The 17,975-nt window shown below is 40.6% G+C and overlaps 1 protein-coding gene across 3 annotated transcripts in view; it reads left to right on the forward strand.

The window, feature by feature from the left end:
• LOC144677650 (enhancer of polycomb homolog 1-like) overlaps positions 1–17,975 on the forward strand; it is a 219,830-nt gene that overhangs the window by 158,533 nt on the left and 43,322 nt on the right. The gene's annotated exons all lie outside the window — the stretch shown is intronic.

The raw sequence follows: 17,975 nt of genomic DNA on the forward strand, positions 1-17,975 counted from the left end.
AGCTTTTTTCTTTTGCTTTTATTGTGTTAACTGAGTCTATAACTCCTGTTGCCACTTCAACCAGTTTTACATTAGACACCCTTTTGAAGCCTTTCATAATTTTGAAAACTTTATTATAGCTTTCTCTCTTCCACTGAAAAGGGACATTTCATAGGCACTATAATTTCCATGAACCGGTAACACCTTCCTATAATAGAGTACCCAGATATGCATGCTGCACTCCTGAAATGTATGCTCCTTTCCTTTTCCCCCTCTCTTGCACTTTCCTTTCTGCACTGACCTTCCTTTACTTACTTTGTCTTACTATTTCTTCTCCCCTTTGCCTTTTCCTCTGTTTCCACCCTCCCCACCACCACCTTAGTGCCCATTCACCACCACATCTCTACCACCAAAGAGTGGTTAGTATTGTCCCATTGTTATGATCCCAGCTGATGTTACTACTGGACTTGGAGGGCGGCTACTGAACAGTCACGGGAGTCAGCTGATTAACTTTTTAACAAAAGAATAAAACCTTTATTAAACAAGCAAAAATGAACTAAAGTACAATACTCCTTCACCCACACCTAACCTTCACAGATATATTCAGATTCGTAAGGATAACACAAGTTACAAAAGCTATCTTATACCCTCATCTTCACAGTAAGTACACAGTACATGTAAACCAAAAGGCAACCTGTGGTCAGGCACACCACACTCTGAAACCAAGTGACAGTTGTCATCTCAAACAGATGCTATGGATCTCTCAACTCCCCCCAGATGTTTGTCACACTGAGCCAACCAGCCTCACTGACCTCCGTCTTTCACACGAGGGTTTTGAATTTTCGTCCTCGAAGAACTAGCTTTGGAAATTTTCTCCCAAACGCTTTCTCCCGGACACCTTCCACAAGAGTTCATCTCCATGGTTGCAAACTCTCCTTCAGTTGTTCCTCTCCCCAAAAACACCACTGCTTCACGTGCCCATAGTAAAGAGTTGCAAACCTTCAGCGCTCTCCTTGGACCTTCTGGCGTCTTGCAAGCCTATTTTGCTTTAAGTCTGCGTCCTGCAGCTTTTTCCCTTTTTAAGCCTGGAGCCTTCCTCTGCTCCTTACTTTCACTTCCATTGAACCGGATCTTGTTGCAGATTCCTGTTCTTTTGACTAGAAAGTCTTCATGGGACTTTGTTTTATTTTCCCACTCCCTGGTTTCTGGGACTTCTGCTGTTCTTATAGGAAATCTGCTTTCTGCAGTTCCCTCTCCTGTGTCCAGCTTCACCTGGCACCTACCTCCAACTGAACAAACTACTTTTCTGTTTTCCTCGGTCTCTGTGGGTCCCTCTCTCTGGACCCCTGTTGCTAGACAACACAGTTTTGCGACCTTTTGTTTGTTTTGACTTCCCTTCAAGAGACATAAAACCTCAGTAGAATGCAGGCATCTAAAACCCAAGTTTCCCCCTTAACACACCAATACAGAAATGCAAATTAAACTTAAACTTAAAGCTAAAACTCATTCCTGACATCTGCAATTACACATATAACTTAAACTATCTGTAGTTCCTAACACCGTCAGGTCACCTTCTGGGCTACATCTGCCTGTTGGGTTTAATCAATGGTTTGGAGGGAATGGTGGCAAAATAGGAGGTTAGTTAATTCTTTGAGACTTCAATAAGAACTATTCTGAGCTTTTAGCCCACCTTAGACTTTACTAGTTTTGGTAGCCAGTGTCACAAGTTTCTTTTTGTAAGCAGTGTGCTTATAGAAATTGAATCAACTAAATTTACTTTGCTTTTGGTATGCACGCTTATTGAAACTGATTGATTTAATTACTTGCAAAACACATTGACTTTGGAATCTGCCGTGTCTGTTTTAGAAATGCTTCTCTGATTAGTTTATTGCGTATTTTTTAAATGAATTTAATGAGATCTAGCATATACATGTAGCACAAATTTATGATGAGCAATTTAACTATTGCTGTCCATCTGCTGTTTCATGCAACAGTACTATACAATACCAATTATGAAGCTGCCACTTTTGGCCTCAGCGACAATCTGCACCCTCACCACCAATTCCATTCCCCATCCTGGCCTTTGTCTCAGGTGTTTTACTGTTGGCACTCCAACCTATTCGCCCTGAATTGAACTTCTCCCTGCTTACTCCATTGCAAAGGTCAGCCTGCTTCCTGCTTACTCCATTGCAAAGGTCAGCCTGCTTCCACCTTCATGGCACGGCCTGCTTTATTTCCACCCATCTGCTGCTGAATCCGATGTTCAAATCCCCTTGTGGCCATGCCTCTCCTTATCTCTAATCTTCTACAGTCCTACGCCAGTGTCCCTGTACTCATTTTGAGTTTGGTCTTTTGTGCATTCCTCTTTCCACCCTCACTGCCCAGCCTTCGCACAACCAGTGGAGGTGGTGATGGGCTGCCTATTTGAACTGCTATAATCTATGTGGTGAAGGTATTTGCACAATGCTGATGGATAAGGAGTTTGACCTAGTGACGAAGAAGGAACAACTTCATATACCCAGTCAGGATGGAGAGGAAGTGATGATGGTCTCATCCACCTGCTGCTCTACAAGGTGAAAGTGACTGGTTTTGGAGATGCTGCTGAAGTAACCCTGGTGATTTACTGCAGTGCATCCTGTAGCTGGTATACACTACAACCATCAAAACAGATGACAGAGGAAGTTGATGAAATGGCAACCACTTGGACTGTTGTGTCCTGGGGTCACTGCTTTGGAATTCCTTCTATAAACCACTCTATCTCTGCAACTTTCTTGTAAGATCCTCCTTGAATCCAACTACCTTGACAAAATTTTGATTTGCACACCCCACTCCTGTACCTCCTTTAGCCCAACGGACACCTTTCGTCTGATTGCACCCCTAAGCATGGTGGGCCATTTTTTTGCGTTAATGAAAGTAGTTGTTATTACTATTTTCTTGCAGCTGCTGAATTGTTAGTCTTGTCATGATTTTATGAATTGTATTAAATGTGGACAAGAGAATGGGTGGAAAGGGACAAGTAGAAGTAAAGGATTTAAGTATTTTAATAATTTTAAATTGTTGATCAGGCTAGAAATTTTAACGGTAAAGATATTCCCGATGCATGAATAGTTTTATGTTTCAGTATCTGTATGCAAACTGATGGGGATTTCCCTGGACCTGCTAGCATCTGAGCTATGCACATTCCAATGGTTAAATGGTGTCTCGTAGTTATAGCACGTCACTTTGAAATAAAATACGTCACAAATCTGTTGTATTTAAATGCACAAATCACAGACCTGGTAGTTGGTACCACAAAAAACATTTATTTTACTTATTTCTCTCTTCCCATTTACTAAAAGGAGTCTGTCATATTCCTGTTGATTTCTACCATTTTATTGGTGGTTAGAGTAACTTCTAGAAAAAGAAAACAGGAGATTACTTAATACATTGACCAACCTCCCACCAAGCTTGGGAGTACTTCATAAGCCCAAAACTGATTTGTCTTTTTAGCATAATAGAAAACTGCTTGAAGCAGTGTTTCTAATACCTCAAGCTCTCAGTACCCTGAAATCTGTGCTTTACTTGGGGATGGATTACACAGGTTTTAAAGGAAGGCGGTGAGACCATTGTAAGTGCATTCACTATAATCCAAAATTATCTTGTTTTGGGAAAAGTTATTTTGGATTGGAAAATTATGCATTTCATGGTGCTATGTCATGCCACTATTTAAGAAAGGTGAGAGAGGCACACCAGGTGATTATACACCAATTAGCCTATACCCATTGTCGGGAAATTACTAGAGACTATGATTAGGGACAGAGTGACTGAACATCTTCAAAATGTTCAGTGATCAGAGAGAGCCAGCACAGGGTAGATCACATCTGAAGAACCTAATTGAATTTTCTTTTTTAAGAGGTGATTAAAGTAGGACAGGGGAAAGTCCACCAAATACTTCAGAGAGACTTGTAAGAAACTGTTGGCTAAAGTTGAGATAAGAACTAAAAACTAAAAAAAACAAAAAACTACTGCGGATGCTGGAAATCCAAAACAAAAACAGAATTACCTGGAAAAACCCAGCAGGTCTGGCAGCATTGGCGGAGAAGAAAAGACTCTTTTCTTCTCTGCTGATGCTGCCAGACCTGCTGGGTTTTTCCAGGTAATTCGGCTAAAGTTGAGACCTGGTTAGGAAATTTGCTGAGCAGCGGGAACAACGGGCAGTTACTCTTAATTGTCAGGATGCGACTAATATCTCACAAGGAACTATTTATGATCAGCTATTCACCATATTTATTAATGATTTAGATGATGGGATAGAAAGCCACAATCTAAGTTTGTCACGGACACGAAGATGTACATTATTGTAAGTGTAGATGGAACCATCAGATTACAAAGAGATATTGAGAGCCAAGTGAATACGTAGAGCTGTGGCAAAAGGATTACAATGTAGCTAAGTGAAAGGTCATCCACTTTAGATCTTAAAAAGAATAGGTGAAAGTACTTTCTAAGTGGTAAAAAGCTAGGAAACAGTGGAGGTCCAAAGAGACTTGGAGTGGATGTACATACCTGTCATGACATTTAATGATCTATCAAAAAGCCTTTATCTAGAGGATGAGAAATAAGGGCATAGAAGTTATGCTGCAATTATACAAAGCTCTAAGTTAGACCATACCTGCAATACCAGTAGCAATTTTGGGTACCACACCTTGGGAAATGTAAATTGACCTTGGAGAGGGTGCAGCATAGATTTACCAGAATGATGCTCCAACTCAAGTTAAACTATAAGTAGAGTAGAAATTACACAAACTAAGGTTGTGTTCTATGGAATTTAAAATATTAGGGGGTAATAGAATCAAAGTTCCCAAGATATTAAGGGGAACAGATAGGGTTAGGAAGTCTAGGACTAGGGGCATAGTAAAAATAAATTGGGGCTAGGCTTTTCAAGAGTGAGGTTAGCAAACCTACATGCGAAGGATGATAGAAGTTTGGAACTCTCTTTGCAGATGGCAGTTGATGCTAAGTCAGTTGTTTTAAATCTGAGTGGTTTTGTTGATCAAAGGTGTTAAGGATTTTGGAGGAAAGGCAGGTACTACACAGAAGTCATTCGGTTCATCACGTTTGTACTGACTCTCCAGCAACAACCAAAGATCAGACCAGGTGACTTGCTATTTTTTAGTAATGCTAATCTTTTTAGTGCATCTCTTATTATCCTGCCCCTAATTTGTGCCTCCTCTTTCAGTGCAACCTTCGTACTCATCTGGTTCCATTGTGAAAGCAGATGCAAAGTACTCATTTCATACTTTAGCCATGCCCTCCACATGAATGAAGATTTCCCTTTGGATCCTTAATTTGGTCCAACTACTTCCCCAGCTAACCATTTATGCTTGATATATTTTAGGGTTCATTTTAAACATTATGAAATGCTAATTTTTTCTTGTAACCTCTCTTTCTAACTTTTTCAATTCCCTCCTGTACTGTCCATATTATTAAATGAATCCTCCTGATATTTATCATAAGCTGCCTATTATTAATTTATTTTCTTTGTCATCCAGGGTGCGTTTGCTTCAGATTCTTAACCTTTTCTCTTCAAAGCAGCATGCCTAGTTTATACCTGAATTATCTTCCTGATGAAGAGTCATACGGACTCGAAACATTAACTGTCTTCCTCTCCGCAGATGCAGTCAGACCTGCTGAGTTTTTTCCAGCTATTTTTGTTTTTGTTTCAGATTTCCAGCATCCGCAGCATTTTGCTTTTATCTTCCTTGAATGCCTTCCATGCCTTATTTCTGCTTTACCCTGCAATTGCCTTTTCCAATCTACCTGTACTAGGTTCCTTCTTAAATTACTGAAATTAGCTCTCTCTCTCTCTTCTCTCTCTCTCCCCCCCCCCCCCCCCCCATTTAAGCATTTTTACCATCTATTTTCTTTCCATAATGACGGAAAGCTGAATTATGTTGAGGTGCCGATCTTTTACTATAACACTTACCCTATTTCATTTCCCGAACCAGGTCCAACACCGCTGCTTTTCTTGTTGGACTGGAGGCATATTGATCAAGGAGTACACATAAGAAATTCCTTTTCCTTCCCTAACCATCACACTTTTCTCCCCTGTCTGCATTAAGGTAATTAAAGTCTCTTAATGTTTTTGTTACATGCTTTTGAAAATGCCTGCTAATTTGCTCAACTACTCCTTACTGTTTGGAGCTGCATAAAAATGAACTCCAAGCAATGTAACAGCTCCCCCTCTGTTCCTTTAACACAGACCAAATAGATTTAGTCCTAGAGCCATCTAATATATTGTTTCTATTGACTACTGTTAACATCATTCTTAATCAATATTGCCACACCCCCATCCCATTACTTCTCTAAGATCTGTTTGGAGAATTCTGAAATCTTGCCAAGGGAAATCGCAGTGCCACAGTTCCTTTTGAAAAGGTAAATGGTGATTATTTTGTTGCACATAATATTGCCTAATTTCACCAGAGGTTAATCGAAGCACAGACAGAGCTCTTTGTGCTGTTATATCTCAATTTGAGTGAGCCAACCATTTTATGCATTGTCATCTTCATTTTACCCTTGGGTTGCAATTCTTACTGTCTAAAAATAATGTATTAACTGCATGGGAGATTGCAGAGAGCTGGCAACTAAGCATAAAATTCCATTCTTATCACATCCAAGGACCCTTAAACTATAACTTAATAGGCACTCTAAAGCAGTAGGGTGCTTTATATGATTTAAGTTGATGCTGTTATTTGGGGACTGAAGGAGATAGCTGAAGAGTTAGTGGAGGCGTTAGTGGTGATCTTTCAGGAATCACTCGAATCAGGGAGGGTCCCAGAGGACTGGAAAACCACTAATGTAACCCCCCTGTTTAAGAAGGGAGTGAGGCAAAAGACGGGAAATTACAGGCCAATTAGCCTGACATCGGTCGTTGGTAAGATTTTAGAGTCCATTATTAAGGATGAGATTTCAGAATACTTGGAAGTGCATGGTAAAATAGGGCAAAGTCAGCATGGTTTCGTCAAGGGGAGGTCATGCCTGACAAATCTGTTAGAATTCTTTGAGGAGGTAACGAGTAGGTTAGACAAAGGAGAGCCAATGGATGTTATCTACTTGGACTTCCAGAAGGCCTTTGACAAGGTGCCGCACAGGAGGCTGCTCAGTAAGATAGAAACCCATGGTGTTAGAGGCAAGGTACAAGCATGGATAGAAGATTGGCTGTCTGGCAGGAGGCAGAGAGTGGGGATAAGGGGGTCCTTCTCAGGATGGCGGCCGGTGACTAGTGGAGTTCCGCAGGGATCAGTGTTGTGACCACAACTTTTCACTTTATACATTAATGATCTAGATGAAGGAACTGAGGGCATCCTGGCTAAGTTTGTAGATGATACAAAGATAGGTGGAGGGATAGGCAGTATTGAGGAGGCAGGGAGACTGCAGAAAGATTTGGACAGGTTAGGAAAATGGGCAAAGAAGTAGCAGATGGAATACAACGTGGGCAAGTGTGAGGTCGTGCACTTTGGTAGGAAGAATAGAGGCATAGACTATTTTCTAAATGGGGAGAGAATTCAGAAATCTGGAGTGCAAAGAGACTTGGGAGTCCTAGTCCAGGATTCTCTTGAGGTTAACTTGCAGGTTGAGTCGGTGGTTAGGAAGGCAAATGCAATGTTGGCATTTATTTTGAGAGGACTAGAATATAAAAACAGGGATGTGATGCTGAGGCTTTATAAGGCTCTGGTCAGACCACATTTAGAATATTGTGAGCAATTTTGGGCCCCGTATCTCAGGAAGGATGTGCTGGCCCTGGAGAGGGCCCAGAGGAGGTTCACGAGAACGATCCCAGGAATGAAAGGCTTAACATATGAGGAACGTTTGAGGACTCTGGGTCTATACTCGATGGAGTTTAGAAGGATGAGGGGGGGGATTTGATTGAAACTTACAGAATACTGAAAGGCCTGGATAGAGTCGACTTGGGGAAGATGTTTCCATTAGTAGGAGAAACTAGGACCCAAGGGCACAGCCTCAGAGTAAAGGGAAGACCTTTTAGAACAGAGATGAGGAGAAACTTCTTTAGCCAGAGAGTGATGAATCAATGGAATTCATTGCCACAGAAGGCTGCGGAGGGCAGGTCATTGAGTGTATTTAAGACCGAGATAGATAGGTTCTTGATTGGTATGTGGATCAAAGGTTATGGGGAGAAGGCGGGAGAATGAGGTTGAGAAACTTATCAGCCATGATTGAATGGCGGAACAGATTCGATGGGCCGAATTGCCCAATTTCTGCTCCTATGTCTTATGGTCTAACTGTAGCCATTTATGTTATGTGCAGCTACGGATGCAAATAGATCAATGTAGAAATCATGTTTGGAAGTGGACTGCTACAGCTTTGGCCTTATTACAGAACTTCCTCACTTGTACACAGTGAGAATAAACTTTGTTTATTCCAGAACAAAAACAGAATTACCTGGAAAAACTCAGCAGGTCTGGCAGCATCGGCGGAGAAGAAAAGAGTTGACGTTTCGAGTCCTCAACTCTTTTCTTCTCCGCTGATGCTGCCAGACCTGCTGAGTTTTTCCAGGTAATTCTGTTTTTGTTTTGGATTTCTAGCATCCGCAGTTTTTTTTAATCTTTGTTTATTCCATGTTTGCTTAATGCACTTTATGGTGTAAATCATCAGTTTAACCATTAAACTGTTGACATTTCTGGAGTATTCATATACCTGAGCTGACTGGTATTGATCTTTGTTAAACTATTTTTTAAAACCTTAATATTGTCATTGACTCAGCATTCTTGTCTCCGAGTCAGAAGGTTAAAGTTCAAGACCTAATTTGGGCATTTGAACACAATCTAGGTTGATGCTCCAGTGTAATGAGGGAATACTGCACTTGCTGGTATGAGTGATTTGAATCTCAGCATTTAGGTTGATAAATCTGTTTATCATAAAAATAAAATAACTGATTTAATAGCGTGAGTGTTAGGAGCTGTCTTCAAGAAGCTGAATTACTGGGATCTGAATTAAAGTAAAAACCCCCTATCATTATGGTTTGGGAAAGCATACAGTTCCATATCAACAGTGAGTGAAATCACTTAACAGTTCATACATAGGTCATACATAGGTTTCTACAAAACAAAATAAACCAAAATTTTAATGGACTGTGCAGTAAAATAAATCAGTTTTTCCAAGCATTATTAACATACAAAGTTATATTAATGTATTAAAACTAACAGCTATTATTGGTTATAAAGACTAAATTCATTTTTTACATACTTTGTGAATATTTCTCCTCACCAAGCTGGAGAATAGAACACAATTCAGACAGCTAATGTTGGTGTCAAGCACTTATAGGCCAGGTGCTGCATGGGCAGCTGCATGGTAAAGCTCCCTCTGCTGCACCAGTGTAACATTTCCATTACCAACATTTGCCATTCTTGTAACCTTTGAGTAATGTAGACAAAATAAGGACAGTGTTGTGCAACTGTCCCATACCTACTGACCAATAGATTGAAATTGCCCACATTCTTGGTTTGAACGCCTGGCATTTATTTTCTATTTACTGGCTAAAGCACGACCCTCGCCATCACAAGGTGCTATTTTTCTGGTCATATGCTTCATCTTGATTTATCCTTTCTTCAGAACAAGACTGCAAGACCCTCGTCTTTTAACCTTTTTCATATCAAAAGAGAATTCTGAGGGGAGGATGTTGGCGGCCTTCTTTAATACTATTACCAAAATCGAGTGATTCAAGTATGACCCTGAGTCACTGGCCTATCTCATCTGTTAATAATTTTTCACTAATTGTTTTTGGTTATGTTGGTGGATTTTTTTCCTATAGTGTTGCTCATGTTGCTTTAGGGAAAATGGAAATATTTTGGTGGGCCTGGATGCAGGAGAATGTGAAACTGATGTGGGAGCACACGGCATGGATGAGCTTGTTAAGGATGTTAGGAGCAATAAAGGAAAACTAGGTGTGGGAATTTTATTCCTGTTGAGAGTAACAGAAGACAGTAAAATAAAACTCCAAACTATTATTAAAGGAAACACTTATGCCTTTTGGCTCAGCTGCCCATTTGCAACCAATTTCAAACTGTGTATACATCTGCTGAGCAGGAGCAGGGGCATATCAACACACAGCACAGCCTGGGGAAAGAAGATTGCAGGGCAGCGTAAACTAAATGTCACATGCAGGTTTTAAAGCATCAGGAATTTAAGGAGAACCAGGAACAAAGCCCTTGTGAAGAATTAAGATTGCAGTGAGTGTGTCATTTTGAACAACCATAGGGATTAAGTTTAATTTTGTGCATTTACATTTATGTTTATAATGGACATGCCGTGGAATTGCTGGTGGTACTTATGTTGATGTTTGTCTATGTCTCCCTTTTCTGTTGATTTTCTGCACTTTTCTAACTTTTTTAAATGATTCCTTTTGGTTCTGGAGAAATGAATCAGCAAGAGGTGTATGTAAACCATGTTTTTGATGGCTGGTTAGGTAAATATGTTTCGAGTTTTTCTGCTCCCTTACCATGTATCCTCGTGCATATCTGTTACCTCTAGACTTGATTATTCCAATGTGCTCCTGGCTGGCCTTCCAAGTTCAGCCTATGTCCTACCTTGCACTCAATCCCTGTCTTTGCTCACCTACAGTGGCTCAATTAAGCAATGCCTCAATTTTAAAATTCTCATCCTTATTTTAACTCCTTGGTTTCACCCCTCCCTATCTCAGTCATCTCCTCAAGCTCCTAACCTCTTGGATATCTGCACTGCTCTGATTCTGGCCTCATGAGCATCCTTGATGGTAATTGTTCTACCATTAGTGGCTATGCCTTCAACTGCCAAGGCCCTAAACTCTGAAGTACCCACTCCCTGCCTGTCTTGGTCTTCCCTCAATTAAGACCCCTTAAAACTTGCCACTTAGGGCAAACGGTCAAACATTTGGCCAAACACCCCTATATGGCTCATTATTGGATTTTGCTGTATAACAGCCTTGTGAAGTACCTTGAGATGTTTTATTGCATTTAAAGGTGCTCTATAAATACAAGTTGTTTTTCATCCCTGCTTTCTCTGTCACTTCCATCATATTCCCTACCCCTTCACCTCCTTACCATCACCTGAAAGCAAGTTGCCAAGCTGCTAAAGTTATTAAAAATTGAATAAGAGTGTTGTCTCAGTTTATCACTTGCTGCTTTTGCTGTTTGGCATGCAAGTAGTTCTGTGTTATAACTTCACCAGGTTGACACCTCATTTTAGGTATGCCTGGTGCTGCTCCTGGCATGCACTCCTGCACTCTTCATTGAACCAGAGTTGATCCCCCTGGCTTGGTGGCAATGGTAGAGTGGGGGTTATGTCAGGCCATGAGGTTACAGATTGTGGTTGATTACAGTTGTGCTGATGATGGCCCACAGCACCTCATGGATGCCCAGTCTTGAGTTGCCAGATCTGTTCGAAATCTATCCCATTTAGCACGGTGGTAGATGGGACTTCGACTCCACAAGGACTGTGCCGTTGTCACTCCTACCGATACTGTCATTGAAGATGTATCTCTGACAGGCAGGTTAGTGATGATGAGGTCAAGTATGTTGTTTCCCCTTCTTGGTTCCCTCACCACCTGCCACAGACCCAGTCTAGCAGCTGTGTCCATTAGGACTTGGCCAGCACGATCTGTAGTGGTGCTACAGAGCCAGTCTTGGTGATGGACATTGAAGTCCTGCACCTAGAGTACATTCTACACCCTTGCCCCCATCTGTGCTTCCCCCAAGTGGTGTTCAACATGGAGGAGCACTGATTCATCAGTTGAGGGAGGGCGGTGTGTGGTAATCAGGAGGTTTGCTTGCCCATGTTTGACCTGATGCCATCAGACTGGGCTCTGGAGTAATGTGGGGAAGTACCAGGTTATCCACTTTGGTAAGAATAGAAGAGCAGAATATTTTTAAAAGGCATGCAACTTGTAAATATTAATGCCCAGAGGGACTTGGGTGTACTCATACAAGAAACAGAGTTAGTATGCAGGCACAACAATCAATTAGAAAGGCAAATGGCATGAAGGCCATTATTGCAAGGGGATTGGTGTACAAGAATAAGGAAGTCTTGCCACAATTTTATAGGCTTTGGTGAGACTACATCTGGAATACTGTGTGCAGTTTTGGTTTCCATTTTTACAGAAGGACATAACTTGCATTGGAGGCGGTACAGTGAAGGTTCACAGTTCAACCCCCTCATCCCAGGAATCAATGATGAGAGGCTGAGTAAATTAGGCCTATGCTCTCTGAAGTTTAGAAGAATGAGAGGTGACCTTATTGAAGGGGCTTGACAAGATTGATATTGAGGGGGATATGGGTAGTGGATTGGAAAATGGTGTTGAGGCTGAAGATTAGCCATGATTGTTGCATTGAATGGTGGAGCAGGCTCAAGGGACCATATGGTCCCTACTCCTATTTCTTATGTTCTATATCACAGTACCCCTATCTCCCTGCACCTTCCCATCCTTAAAGTTTTGAACCTTTATAATCAAAATAAATTTAGTAATTGGATGGCAAGGATTGTTGGCAAGAGACCTGGTCTCCAATGTATTCGAAACAATGGGCAAGAGATTCAGGTCTCTACAATAGCAGCCCTAAAGGGAAAAAAGCAAGAAAAGTGAAAGGATTCATTCCATAGAAGAAAGCAAACAGGATGTAGGCAACTTAAAGAAAACAAAAATTTAATTAAAAGAAAAAATAAAAAGATTGTTCCTGCATTGCCACAATTGAAACAGGCATGGGAGATTGACCCTGGAGAAGCTGTAGTAGCATGTAGCATTGGGAGACTGAAAGTTAAGTATACAGGGCAAGTCTACATTATAGTTCAGGCTAGCAAGGCAAGGATAAATTAGAATGATTGAAGTAAAGATGATGGATAAATATTTGAAGTGGATGAATTGTTTGAAATTGAAGAGTAGAAAAATCCAAACATACAATGAGAAAGGCCATTCAGCCCATTTTAAGATTTAACAGGGTGGATGTGCTTCTCATTTCATCTTTTAGTAGATTCAGGGTTTATGCTCTCTTTCCCCCCCCCCCCCCCCCCCGAAGTCTATTCTATTAAGTATCTTGTATATCCTTCAGGTGCCCCTCTTCTAGTCTGAAATGCATAAGTTTCTCCTGAGTCAGAACTCAATCTAACCTGAGCAATATATACTATTTTGCATCTATCTGCATTCTAAATGGAGTAGCAGTATTTGTTTTCTACAGTGGTCTGGGCAATTATTGCTGCCCAATAAATCAATTTTAGATATTTTGGTGCTTTTTTTGCAATATTTTGGAATCCACAGTGGATGTGGGTGTTGCATTGTTTTTTAATCCAAAGAGGATGGCAGTTTTGTTTGATTGACAGCTACTCTTCAATTTCTATTTTGGGGAATCAATTGCTTTACCAAATTCATTCTCCCTGTCATATTGTAACAGTCCTTCCAAAAAGTGTTGTATTTCTAGGGAATGATTTTTATATACAAGTGTGCATTTTAGTAAATTGATTTCATAATTAAGAGCAGGAGTAAACTATTCAGCCCTTTGAGCCTGTTCCACCATTCATTTAGCTCATAGCTGGTCTGTACCTCACTCCTTTTACCTCCTTTGTTCCATATCCCTTGACATAATTGCCTAAAAAAATCTCTTGATCTTAGTCTTGAAAATTTCAATTGACATAGATTTTGTTGGAGGAGTGACGAGTTCTAGATTTCAAGTACCTGTTATGTACAAAAGTGTTTTGTCATTTCATTTTGTAGCTCTAAATTTGCAGTTATGCCCTTCAGTTCTGGATTCTCTATCTTATCCTTTCTTCACTATAAATATCTCTTGGATCGCCCTCAGCCTTCTAAAAGCAAGCGTGCTTAATTCATGCAGCCTCCTTAACTTAACCCTTTAAGTCCTGAATTTCTGGTGAATCTGCATTGTACCTCTCTAAGGCTTATTACATCTTTCCTGTGGTTGGCTGACCTGAACTTAATGTGATGGACTAATTTTTAAACCTTCAGGAGAGACGGGCATTTTTATGCTTGAACCATCTCACAGTTTTCCCTCCCTACCCACCCATCCCACCAAGTGCTGTTCCTGTCCTGATTCTTTATTTCCCCCTCTGTTGCTACTGCCCTCAGCAAGTGCTGCTACTAGTCTTTGCACAATCGTTATTGTTTTCACCCCACAAAAATGTCCCCACTTGTATCCTAATCACCGCTTGCGCTTTATTTCTGTATTCCAAGGACAGCAGCTTCAGGCCAGCCACCCCTATGTCCCTGCTACCTATTGGCATTTTTACTGTGATTGACAGCACTACCCAGGATTGACAGCACAGCCTAAGAATTCCTCATGATGTGAATTGTTTTGCTAACAGAGCAATGAATTGCAGTAGAAGCTCCTCCTATAATGCCCACATACTCAACTAATTTGGAAATTTGGGATTCTGATTTAAGCCGATTTGAAAATAACTTCGAAATGTAGTTTATTTGGTAGTTACTTCCAGAATGTTGGTTTTTGGGAATGGCGGGGAGTGGAGAGTTGTTTGGGAGGGTTCCTTGTTTGTATTTGATAGCTTTTCCTACTCTGCCAGTCTAGGGGCAGTTGAATACTTGAAGTCAGCAACAGAGTTAATTACGCTGACCATTTAAGTGAATCAGCTATCATGTTTTGGTGCCAAATTTACATAGGAGTAATGTGCATTCTTCATTTTAATCAACTTGCGGTCGAAGCACTGTCTAATTTGATTGGCTATGGAGAAACAGGTGGTTTTGTGTTTGGAAGTCGCTTATAAATATTACCATGTTGTTGAGTAGGCTGTGCTGCAACTTGTTGTCATCAGTGATGTGCAGCTTTGTACCTGTTCATTTTCCTAACCCCTTGTCACATCTCACTGTTGGATCAGGAAGAAGCTTGCAGTTTTTCAAAATAAGTTTTTTTTCATTATTTCTCATGCAATTGTATTTTCAAACTAGCCAGTTTCTGTTTTCTAGGAACCGGGGCGTCAACAATGTTTGCTGCTAGCTTCAGGAGTGAATATCAACAAAAAATATTTTCCGTGTTAGACAACTCATAATTCAAAAATTTTTTTTGTTTCACTTAGTACTGCTGTCCTTTTAGGCTTAACTAAAAACTAGGATCTTGGGCATAGTATGTTTGCTCACTAGGTAGCCTCATTATAGATTAGGAAGAAATAGCATATTAAGGGACTGAGGTATAAAATTAAAATTTAACATTCAGCCATACAATAAATCAGTTGCACTTGCAGTTAGTTTATTGTGTGCCTGACACTACTGATTTGCACAGAATGCTGTCTGCATTGAAGAAAAAAATGTGTCCACTCTTGCAACGGTATTTTACTTTTACTCTAATAACAATTATGAGCAAACTCTTGGAATCTGTAGATTAATCAAGGATTGTCAGGATGGATTTTTAGAGGCAAGTTGTGTTTGACAGTTGAAGTTGTAAAATAAGCATAATTTGGATAGGTACAAGGAACAAGATGATGTTGTGCATATTGGTTTTTGGAAGACTTTTGATTAGGTGCCTCACAGGAGGCTTGTTGGAGGAAATGTAACACGTTGCTTGGATTGGAGAAAGGTTGGAAATGATGTTTCTCGGGTGTATATTTGGTCCTGAATTTGCTGATGACACAAAGATAGGGAGTCAACAAATATCAAGGAGGACTGTAAAAGCCTTCAGGAAGTCAGATTAACAGCATAGGCAGATGCAATTTGATTTCATAGTTTGAAGTAATGTATTTTGGCAGGAAAAGTGAAGAACGGCAGTTTATACGGATCAGTGTGCACAATCGAGACCCCCTGAGGGTTTAATAGCTTTCCCCGCAAGTATGAGTGCAAGTAGAATTAGCCATTAAAATAAAGGTCAGTAGAATTTTGGGTTTTTTAAATAGGGGGCATAGAGTTAAATAGTGTGACCAATTTGTACAGAGCATTAGTTAGGCTACTATTTGGATACTGTGCCAGTATTAGGTGTTACGTTAGAAAAGAACTTGGAAGTTGCTAAATGAGGAAAGGGCACAATTCATCCAGTTAACCTTTTACCATGGTATGATGCAAAGGACATTAAAACGATAGCGAGCATAGAAAATCCTATTTGAGGTGAAATACAACATGGTGGGGTTATTTCTACTGAAGCAGAGAAGGCAGCAGTGGATTTTAAATTTATGAAGGGCTTTGATAGTGAAGACTTATTTCCTCTGATTTGGAAATTAGCGACATAGGGATCAATTTGGTATCCTCTTAGTAAAGCTAGGATAAATTAGAATGATTGAAGTAGATGGTGGATAAATATTTGAAACAGATGAACTTAAAAATTTCAAGGAGAGCAAAGTCCAGTGGGATTAGTTTTGTGTTGCTTTACCAAAGAGCTCCTACAGACAATGAGCTGAACATCCTCTTTCTATTCTATAATATAAACTTTGTGGCTCAACTTCTGCCAAAAGTTTGGAATTATATGCAAAATTAAATTGAGCAATCAGTGCATAACACAGCACTTAAACATGACACCATTGTCTGTAACATTTGCCTTCGATTCTCAGTAGACCTTTTGTATGTTGCATTTAAACTTTATCTGATAGCTTGCGCTTTATGTTTGAATCATAGAATAATACAGCAGAGAAGGAGGCCATTCAGCACGTGGTGTGTCTGGAAGAACAATCCAACAAGTGCCACTTCCCCATAGCCCTACAGTTTTTCTTGAAGTGTTGATCCAGTTCCCTTTTGAAAGTTACTGTTGAATCTGCTTCCACCACCACTTCCAGGCAGTGCATTTTAGCATACCTGATGGCCATAATGTCTGGGACTCAATCCTGTAAATTCAACAGCATTTTAAACACATGCTCCCAAGTGGTTTTGAGATTGAAAGTCTACGTGAACTGGGAAATTGTGATAAGCAGTTTCAATTCGCTAAGGGGAGTGAAAAGGACTAATGATGAGCAGTTTATTCAAGAGTGGACTATTGAAGTATTAAAATTAAGTATTCAAACCCACAAAAAGCAGAACAGACCCATGCGAACCTATTACCACCCAATCAATTTACTCTTGGTCATCAGCAAAGTGATGGAAGGGGTTGTCAACAGTGCTATCAAGTGGCACTTGCTCAGCAATAACCTGCTCACTGACACTAGTTTGAGTTCCTCCAGGGCCACTCGGCTCCTGACCTTGTTATAGCCTTGGTCCAAACATGAACAAAAGAGCTGAACTTAGTGGGGTGAGAGTGAGTGCCCTTGACTTCAAGGCAGCATTTGACCAAGTATGGCATCAGAGCCCTAGTAGAGTCGATGGGAATCAGTAAAACTCTCCACTGATTTAAGTCATACCTAGCAAAGAGGAAGATGGTTGTGTTTGTTGGAGGTCAATCATCTCTATCCCAGGACATCACTGTCGGAGTTTCTCCAGGGTCGTGTCTTATGCCCAGCCATACTCAGCTGCTTTATCAATGACCTTAAGGTCAAAAACGGGAATGTTCATTGCTGATTGCACAATATTCAATGCCACTCACGACTCCTCAGAAACTGAAGCAGTCCGTGTCCATATGCAGCCAGAGCTGGAAAACACTCGGGCTTGGCTGACAAGTGGCAAGTAACATTTGCACCACACAAATGCCAGGCAATGACCATCTCCAACAAGAGAGAATCTAACCATTTCCCCTTGACATTCAATAGCATTATCATGGCTGAATCCCACAATATCAACATCTTTGGGGATTGCCATTGTCCAGAAACTGAATTGGACCAGCCATATAAATTCCATAGCTACAAGAGCAGGTCAGAGGCTGGTAATTCTGCAGTGAGTAACTCGCTTCCTGACTCCCCAAAGCCTGTCCGCTATCTACAAGGCACAAGTCAGGAGTGTGATGGAATACTCTTCACTTGCCTGGATGAGTGCTTCTCCAATAACACTCAAGCTTGACACCACCAGGGCAAAGTAGCCACTTGATTGGCAGCACCCTGTCCAATACCTTAAATATTCACACTCTCCACCACCACCGTGCAGTGGTAACAATGTGTATCACGTA

The sequence above is a fragment of the Cetorhinus maximus genome, chromosome 3, assembly GCF_964194155.1.
Source record: "Cetorhinus maximus chromosome 3, sCetMax3.hap1.1, whole genome shotgun sequence".
In the NCBI taxonomy this organism is placed as follows: Eukaryota; Metazoa; Chordata; class Chondrichthyes; order Lamniformes; family Cetorhinidae; genus Cetorhinus; species Cetorhinus maximus.